Consider the following 9,404-nt stretch of genomic DNA (forward strand, 5'->3'; position numbering starts at 1 on the left):
GTATGCTTTCGCTGTAAAGCCTTTTTGAAATCTGACACAGCGGCTGGATTAACAAGAAGTTAAGCTTTATTTTGATATATTTCACTTGTGATTTTATGAAAGTGAAATATTTATAATTCTGTAGTTTGAATTTCGTGCACTGCAATTTCACCGGATGTTGGCCAGCTACCTTCCCACCTGCCCATAAGAAGTTAATGACTCCAACCTAAGTGTATGCAAACATCCGACTTCAACTGTATGTCATACTAAATGGAGGGAGAGATGTACTTTTATTATGTTATGTCTACCCCTGAGTCCAGGTTGCCACACCAGTGTTCTGTCCTTATGCCTCCCGCTGTAGTGACTTCCTCAACCAGACCTCCAAATACAGGGCTACACTCACTAACTATAATGACATTTTAAGTACTATTCTGATCAGTGGTAGTCACAATCCAATGGCGAACCTCTTGAAGGATTTAATATGATCTCCTGTAATTGAGAATATCTAACAATGTTTGCTTGTGATGTCTTAACAGTTGACATAAAAGCATGTGAAGTGTAAGCTGTTTAATCAGTCTGGCTAACACATCTAAATTGTACCCCTCAATGAGATCTTCTCTGTAATTAACTACTGATTACTCTCTTATCAGACTTACCCTGTGAGGGAACAATGTAATGAACAGTCTTATGAAGTGAAGGTATTCCCAAATGAACTTGGACACCTGCAGGATGGCACAGTTAATCCATGTGGTGTAATTGACAAGTACAATGGCTGTAGGCTGACCAGAGTCTAAACCTACTGTGATTTAACTGTTTTCTTTACTATATTTTGTTAGCATGTGACTTTACCGAGCACTACTGTAAATATACACATTTATTGTAAATGTCGGTTTAATTTCAAAGCAGCATCTCTGGAGGGTACAGGTCAACAGTTGGATGATTAGTAGCTCATGGTTGAGTAATATAATGAGATTTTATCCATAACGTAACAGGGAGGGAGATGATGGGGATCGAACACGCTGCGTTCTGGCAGAAAGGAATACAATAGGAACCCTGCTGGGGCCATCCTCAAAGCTTTACCCAACAAATTGGGATTCAGCTGTTGAAATGTAATTTGCACCATGCTGCTTTGCAAATATTCCTGCTGATACAGTATCAGTGCAAACTCTTTCTCCTCTTCAAACTCATCTTTCTCTCTCCTAACTTCAACTTCCCACTGTCATTTTTTTTGTTACAGTACTACTGAGCTAATATATCAAAGAAACATCAATGCAAACTATATAATAATAATATAATTATTCTAAGTACTGCTGTCCATTACAAAGATGCTGTAAAAACAAAGAAAACAAAGGGTGTGTTCGTAAATGCTCTCTGGAGTGCCAGAGTGCGCCCAGAGTGCACCTTGGCCATTCATAAATTCAGAGTTTTGTCAGATTTTCCGTTTGTAAATTCAGAGTGTTTCGCTCTCGGACCGTTCAGAGTGCACACTGGACGCTGTGGTTGAGGAGTAGGATTGATCTTAACATTCTGACCTCCCAACAATAGTCAAGCACCAAAGCTAACTGGCTAAATTTGGCTAGCTTGCTAGCTACTTCCAGACACAAATGTAGCAACATTTTACATTTTGACTTAAAGCTACAAAATGGTATATTATACACTACAGTTGAGGAACAATGGGAAAGTAATTTTGCTTTGAAAGTTCATAAACTTGTAAACTCACTTTTGAGAATAAGGCTTTTGAATGTATTGGTACTACTATTGGAGAGCCCTTCTTTGTCTACACCCATTCAGCATCAGTCACACACTGCGTTTCACGTTCAGAGCGCACAGCGAACACTCTGGCCAATAAGTTTACTGACGTTTACTGACACCGGCCATATTCAATGGCTGTTAAGAATTTGTAAATTCATCAGTTATTCTACGCTCTCTGGCACACTCAGACTCGAGTGCTCTGAAATCGAAAGCACACCCGAAATGGTTACTTGCATATTGGAGTCTTTTGTTAAGACATGTAGCTAGCTAGCTAGGTAAAAACTAACCGTGATCACAACTCATGACGTTACTACCCTGCATGAATCTTCAGGTAGCTAACCAACCAGGTACAATGTCAGCTAGCTAACATTAGGCTATAGCTAGCTAAGCAAATTGCTCTGAGAAATTAATAATAAGGTTATAGACATAACGTTAGCTAGCGAGCTGGCCAGCTAATGTTAGCTAGCTTGCTAGGTAAACAATGAACCATAATAACAACTCATGACATTACTACCCTGCATGAATCTGCAGGTAGCTAACCAACCAGGTTCAATATAGCTAGCTAAGCAAATAACTCTGAGAAATTAATAATAACGTCATAGACGTAACGTTAGCTAGCGAGCCAGCCAGCTACCATTAGCTTGGCTAGTTACCCAAATAAATGTCTCTTTTTGTCAAAATTAGAAACATGTAATATCTGATAATGTAGCTAGACAGACTATTTTAGCCGTATACATCATTCACGGTTGGACGCGTCTCTTGTCGGATGCCATGGTTGCCCTTCGTTTGAAGATGCAATCCAGAAGCTATCATACTCAAATTCCACTGATTTCAAAACTCAGTCCTCCAGAAAGTGGAGAGCAACACTTATGTAGTTTTAATACACAATACATAAAAAAACTGCTTTAGAAAGGATTACCTAAACATACTGACCAGCTCAAATAGACAGAAACGTGCTATATCGCAGACCAATCCAAACTCATCTCTTGGCATGTCCACCCACTCATTATCTCAGCCAATCATGGCTAGTGGGAAGGTTGCCAACTTTTCTTTGGCTAAACCAACTAGGCTGGTAATTTAACAATTGTATTGGTATTTACAGATGGTTTAAAAGTTTGTTATTAAGGCACATGAAAGTTCACATGTTCAAGAAGGCATTTCTGGAATTTTGATGTAAAAAATGTAAAGAATTTGTTCAAACGGCACTCCTGGGAAGTAGTGACCCGCAACATATGCTTCATTTCCTCAAACGCTCACATAGCAGAGCTGGTTGGGCTGTTTTTATATTATCTAGAGCGTTGGTGACTGTAACTTTCTGCTGGCAACAATTTAATTACGTTTTGTTGCCGACTGACACCAGTCATATTCAACAGAGTGAATTTACGAACTCACCCAAATATAAAGATCTGACAGGACTTGGGCAATGTTCTTCCACAGCTTCAGATCAAAATATTTTCTTCAGGCAGTTCAGAAAGGCTGGGCAGTATTAAGCGGGGGGAGATTCGATGGCACAGAGAGGGAGCAGCGTCAGTCAGTTACTTAGACAGGCCCGGAGCTCTTTATCTGCACCTTGTTCATTGTCTCCTCCTCCACCTTTGTAGGTAGGCTGGATTGTCCACTACTGAAGTGCAGCACCCACCTGAGTGATACTTCGGTAGCTATAAGCTCCAGAAAGACCACCACAGTTCGGCAGTAGTTAGGAAGTAGTCCCCTACGAGGCGAGCCTCTCTCAACCCTTCACACCGCAGTCCACATACCCATATCCACTTATGTCTGCGGGCACTATTTTCAGTTGGCAATATATTATTAAGCCAATGCATTTGTCAAATGCATGCTCATTTGCAATTTCGACCTGTTCAAAGACTGTTTTTTAATATTCATTTTTCCCATTTTGTTTAATTTGATTAAAAAACAAGCATAGCCTCCCCTACTCTCAGTGAAGGCTGTTTTTTTTGTCCTGCCCATTTAATTCGCCAAGTGTTCAAGAATAAAGATTTTGAGCTTGGCTCATTAGACTGAAATAATTCTTAATCGCCAAAGCTTTATTAAAAGAACAAATTTGGGAGCAACAAATCAGTGAGTGGACACTACCTTCTTATATATGTAGGCTATTGTCAACATTTGTTGCCAGCTCCTGTTATTATTTTGAATGTGCATGAAAACCCTCCATGTAGGCTAATTATACCCATCATCGAACAAGACATGAGATAATCCGGTGACACTCATATTTAGATAAATTTCAGTTATTTTCCTGTTATATCTTCCATTTTGTTTTATTAAAAAACAAGCCCATAGTAGGCTGTCCTTAACCTACTATAACGAAAGCTGGTTCAACAACAATGTGTCTGGTGTATTTCTTATCCTCGCCATGCATTAGCCAAGTAACATATCCATAAAAGGTTTCTAAATGGTCTACTTGTGAGGCTTTTTCCATCATGCTTTTGCATTATTCACAATTCACATAAGATGACTTGCAGTGCATACTTCATTAGGCCTCTATCCACCCCAATTTCCATAGAGTGATTACAAAAGAGGGCTCCTACAAATATATTCACATTTTTCAACCCTAGAAGGTCATATCAATGGTAGACCTAGGCTATATCTTGCTTATTGAGAATGTGCCTCAGACATACAATACAATTTCCGGGAGCCTAGTAACATTTTGGGGGGGAGAAGTGCAATGCATAAAGGCCTGTACTCGTTGAAGAAAATTACAACAATGTTGACGGTCACCAAACATACAGTATGTGTCTACTGTTAGCTAAACAAGAGCTGGTTGTCACTTTTCAACCAGCACTGTCAAAACAATATTTTTTTTTATGAATACACCTACATATTGTTTTTCCGATGACCTGTGCTCTGTTGGTATCAAATAAAAAATTGTATCTTGACCTGCATATGTTTGTGACCCTGACTAGCCTGAGCTACTCTGGAGATATGGAACTGCAGATGTATTAATATAATGGGGAAATCCATTTTGAGAAAAGGTATCACTCACTAATGAGAACTTGTTTTGTGTTAAAGTCTACCAAAGCACATAGTCTGTTGGAGAGTTTGGACTAATACGCTTTGATGAGTGTAGAGATTGAGAGTAGAAGAACTGTCTAGACCTCTGCAGTCAGTGTTAAAATTATGGAGCTCACAGAGAACGGAGCTCACACCTGATTTTAATGGGCAGACAGCGCAGCGAGAATTTAATTAAACTGTGTCCTACTTTGGCAGAGGAGTCAGTTAGCTCAATCTGCTTGAAAGAGCCATTGCAACAATGATCAACTGAGTGTAAAACAGCAGAATACATGTATATTATAATTCATGTCCTTTTCTAAATATTTTAATTTATACAACGGGAGGTTTGGAATGCCTATTGTTATAACCTATCCTGCCCATGATATATGAGACAACATACACAACACCAAATTCATATGAAGTGGCATCATTTACGTTGTTACCTAGCAATGCACTACCACTACTACTTTAACAACTAGGAGGAGGATATGAAAGAAATGAAACAAGAAGAAGAGCAAGTGGACCAGCAACCTGAGCATAGTGTTAATCAGTAGCGCTGCTATAGACGACATAGATAAGGAGAGAAATGAAAAAGCTACATCAAGACAAACCAACTGAGCAGGGAAGTACTTTCTGAAATGTCTGTCAAAAAAGGGGATATACATCGATCTGGCAACTGTTTCAAAACAGGAGATGGGTAATATTCTCTGGAGTTTCTACACCACCGCAAGGACTGCTAAAAGAGACCGATATGGAATCAGCAGCTTTGCAGACTGCGGGCAGGCCAAAACCGCCACTTAAATGAGCCTCCAATGTGCCAGTCTTGGTGCCTGATGAGAGATACTGAGTTTCTGAACTCAAACAATGTCTTTGCTGGTATCATAAAACAGCTGGGAGGGCAGGGACAGAACCAGCAACAACCCAGCTATAATGTAGCAGGACCTAAAAAAATCCTCTGCTAGTTCGAAGCCTTGAGACCCACCACCCCTAGAGGATTACTGAATAAGGTGTGGTTTGATTTGCAGTTCCACAATAGCTGAGGCACCGATGGAAATTGCAAACTGAAGCATTCGTAATAAAATAAGACAAAAAGAAGACACACATTTTGAGATATGCAACACTGAGTTTCGATGAAGAAACCAAGTTCTCTGCCCCATGGAAATGTGCAATTCAGTTTAAATAGCTGTCGATGCTGTGACCAATAGAAACAATGTCATTGTGGTTTCTATTCTGATCTACAGTATCAATGTCTTTGCTACAATGTTCAGCACTGTTTTCATATCCATGAACAGCGCCCCAATGCAATGTTTCGATCTGGCATTCATTTGTCCTATGTATAGGCCAGACGGGCACTGTTTTCAGAACCATGGACAGCGTCCCTAGAAACCAAGTTTCTGAAACTACACTACATTACCAAAAGTATGTGGACACCTGCTTGTCGAACATCTCATTCCAAAATCATGGACATTAATATGGAGTCCGTACCCCCTTTGCTGCTATAACAGCCTCCACTCTTCTGGGAAGGCTTTCCACTAGATGTTAGAACATTGCTGTGGGATTTCCCAGAAGAGCATTAGTGAGGTTGGGCACTGAGGTTGTGTGATGATTAGGCCTGGCTCGCAGTCGTCGTTCCAATTCATCCAAAAAGTATTTGATGGTGTTAAGGTCAGGGCTTTGTGCAGGCCAGTCATGTTCTTCCACACCCATCTCGAAAAACCATTTCTGTATGGACCTTGCTTTGTGCACAGTTGAATTGTCATGCTGAAACAGGAATGGGCCTTCCCCAAAGTGTTGTCACAAAGTTGGTAGCACAGAATCATCTAGAATGTCATTGTATACTGTAGCGTTAAGATTTCCCTTCACTGGAATTAAGGGGCCTAGGCTGAACCATGAAAAACAGCCCAAGACCATTATTCCTCCTCCACCAAACTCTACAGTTGTCAATATGCAACTGATTCGTCTGTCGGACTGCCAGATGGTTCAGCTTTATTCATCACTCCAGAGAACGTGTTTCCACTGCTCCAGAGTCCAATGGTGGCGAGCTTTACACCACTCCAACCGACGCTTGGGATTGCGCTTGGTGATCTTAGGCTTGTGTGCGGCTGCTCGACCATGAAAACCCATTTCATTAAGATTTCGACTAACAGTTATTGTGCTGACGTTGCTTCCAGAGGCAGTTTGGAACTCAGTAGTGAGTGTTGCATCCACTTGGACTTCAGCACTTGGCGGTCCCGTTCTTTGAGCTTGTGTGGCCAACTTCACGGTTGAGTCTTTGTGGCTCTTAGACGTTTCCACTTCCCAATAACAGCACTTACAGTTGACCGGGTCAGCTCTAGCAGGGCAGAAATTTGTCAAACTGACTGGTTGTAAAGCTGGCATCCTATGAAGGTGCCAAGTTTAAAGTCACTGAGCTCTTCAGTAAGGCCATTCTACTGCCAATGTTTGTCTATGGAGATTGCATAGTTGTGTGCTCGATTGTATACACCTGTCAGCAACTGGTGTGGCTGAAATTGCCAAATTCACTAATTTGAAGGGCTGTCCACATACTTTTGTATTGTGTATCAACCAGCGCTTGGGTAGTTTTGCTTTACATGCCAATCAATACGCATTGAAACTAACGACCAGAAACACCGAAAATGTCATTTGACAACCAGTGTTAGTGAATGTAGCATCACGTTTTGTTGAAAACTGTATTTTTAATGCTGGTAACCCGTTGTATAAAAGCAATGACATAATGTGACCACGTCAAAGCCATGATAAAAAGTCATAACATTTGGCCTCCCATGTATTATTGCCTAAGTACATGGCTGTATGTTTAGACAGAAGATGAAACGAAGGACAGACAGAGGGGTAGGCGGAGCGTGGGATGGGTATTTACATTGTCGTAGATGGCGTGGGGGGTGTTAGTGAGGTGAAGTATACCTATTAATTGAAACAATCTGATGAGGCTGGCATTCACTTCGGAACACAGGAATGTGTTTGATGAGCAAATATCACAGGGTGTGTAATGCTGATTCCAGAAAATGGTGAGATGTGTTTGGCTTTCCTTTTTTCTTCTAGGTCGCTGGGCACTTTGCAGCTGACACAATTAATCTCTTTCCAACAGGCACTCCTTTTCTAATTTAATTTCTGTTGTCTTTGATTCAAAGCCGTGGTAATGATCCACAATGTCCCCATCTGTTCCTGGCTTCCTGTTCCACATATGCACAGCTCTGTTCTCTCTGTTCTCTCACGCCTTTGATGTCCCTCCTATTGCACAGCTTTAATAGCCACATATGTCACATGATTCACATTTATTACATTTAGAGGAGATCTTCAGGTTGTGACACATCACACTTGTTAACCCTGTTGATGACTTAACCCTCCTCTTGGAGCGGTGCCCTCCTACAGAGCTACCCTAATCTAACAATCAGCTGCTTCTCAGAACCTTATTGTCTGAATAAGTGTGTTTGTGTAGCGCTGGAGAAAAACCTTGCAGATCCAATGGAGCTCCAAGAGGAGGATTGGCAACCCCTGCCCTAGACATTAATAGTACGTTGTATTTTTTCCACCTCCTTCCAAGAACCTGAGGAAATGTCAGGATTCCATGATGTCCATGATGTCCCAGTAAGGGATTGAGAAATGGATCCTCTGTCCATGGTATACCTGTTAAAATTATTACCTCTTCCTAAAATTGTATCAGGAGAGAGTTAAAGGTGATATTTCCTTATTTCTGAAAGTAACTCCAACACAAATAGATTGTATTTACCTGAGAAACATATTATTCAGAGTTTCCCAGCTCACCTTAGTGGGACACTAGCTCATTATGCTGCCCCATAATCTGAACAACTGTCTCAATTATTCCTAAAATGTGAATTCCCCTTTGAGACTACATTTGGAATCATTCCAGGTCCTGGATAAAACAATATACTGTATCTCTTGAACACACAGTTTCACAAAAGTCTGTGGGACAATGACGAATGGAAAACATCTTCCTCATTATCAAACAAGGGAATCATTATGGGGACGGAACACTTATGACACAGTTGCTACAGGAGAACAGCTCTCCTACACCCGATCTGTCCACTCTATCTCACCTTTGGGGGAATGGCCCTCCACTCTTTCCTAAACTTGCCTATGAGGCTTTAATCTTCTAAATGCTGCTTGAGGATTTGACTTTATCCGCATAAATCTCGGGCCCCAGCCCTTACCTTGATTAACGGCCCCCATCTATCAGGGTGCCATGCAGTGTTCAGGGCTCGCCCCCCCAGACAGCTTTGCTTTAGAATAATGGGAATGCTCCGTCCCCAACCCCAACCATGCCGCATCTGCAATGATTGTGCATCTTTTTGATCTATCTGTCAGGCCACTCCATTAAGAAGGACAGAAGGGTATGGTGAGAGACAGGGTGAGAGGGGAGAGAGGGACGAGGGAGAAAGTCGGGGGAGGGAGGCATTGCGGCAAGGCGTCTTTGTGTTTTTACCTGTACAGTAGCTGACAGGCTGTAACTTTGTGAGGAGCAGTGCTGTCCCCAACTGATAAACACAAGAATGCAGTCAAATACACACGCACATAAAAATGCAGCTGTGCACCAATGGGGCTGCGGTTTCTCCTTTTTCCAGTTCCAAGCTGTGGCATGGAGCCTCAGAGACATTCTGTCTGTCATCAATAACCTTGGCAGCGACTAG

This window comes from Oncorhynchus mykiss, chromosome 1 (genome assembly GCF_013265735.2).
Source record: "Oncorhynchus mykiss isolate Arlee chromosome 1, USDA_OmykA_1.1, whole genome shotgun sequence".
Classification (NCBI taxonomy): Eukaryota; Metazoa; Chordata; class Actinopteri; order Salmoniformes; family Salmonidae; genus Oncorhynchus; species Oncorhynchus mykiss.